The sequence below is a fragment of the Crocuta crocuta genome, unplaced genomic scaffold (assembly GCF_008692635.1).
Source record: "Crocuta crocuta isolate KB4526 unplaced genomic scaffold, BGI_CrCroc_1.0 scaffold31, whole genome shotgun sequence".
NCBI lineage: Eukaryota > Metazoa > Chordata > Mammalia > Carnivora > Hyaenidae > Crocuta > Crocuta crocuta.
The window spans coordinates 14,869,035-14,869,737 of record NW_027528362.1 but is presented as its reverse complement, the minus strand read 5'-3'; the positions used below and the strand labels follow the sequence as shown (position 1 = coordinate 14,869,737).

The 703-nt window shown below is 66.7% G+C and overlaps 1 protein-coding gene across 1 annotated transcript in view; it reads right to left on the bottom strand.

The window, feature by feature from the left end:
- GRK1 (G protein-coupled receptor kinase 1) overlaps positions 1-703 on the bottom strand; it is a 14,219-nt gene that overhangs the window by 12,722 nt on the left and 794 nt on the right. The gene's annotated exons all lie outside the window — the stretch shown is intronic.

The following is a 703-nucleotide window of genomic DNA, read 5'->3' as shown; positions in this document are numbered from 1 at the left end:
GCCAGGTGCCCCCCCCATCTCTTCATTTCTGTCTTTGTTTTCAAGCCTCGCGAGTCCATTTAGAATGTTTTAAAGGTGTGCTTGGATAAGGAAGGCCGGACTCCTGTTCGAGGGAGGAACCCTTGATGTTCCGGGGGCCCCTCTGCGTCCACGCTGCAGACGTGCAGCGCAGGCTGGTCCTCCTGGGTGTTAAGTTCGGTGAGGACCCTGAACTCGGGACCGAAGACGCCGAGGGGGGAGACCACGCCGGCCTGGGCTCCTCCCGCAGCCCCAAGCGGGGAGCACCGGCAAGAAGCCCCCAGGCAGGCACCCTCGGCAGCTGCCGTTTACCCCGAAAAGCGGTGTCTGCTGTGTGCAGCGGGAAAGGACAGGAGATGCGCGCAGGAGACGCGCAGAGCGGCCCTCGCTGTCACGCCGCGGCGGGTCTGACCCGAGCTGGAACAGCAGACCCCACGCGGCAGCCTGCNGATGAGCCCGGAAGACATTCTAGAGACGGCCAGGGCCGGCTGCCCCCAGCGTGAGGAGCCCCAGAGCGCCGGAGGAAAGGGCGGCCTCCCTCCAACACCAGCTCCCACACTGCGTGGTGTTGGTGAAACAAGGAGGCCAGCGGGCTGTACGGTGCCGTGCACACCAACGACACCAAGGCCGACGCCGAGGAGGGATCCCGGCGGCCACGCGTGCGTGCAGGGCGCCGCGCCAGCGG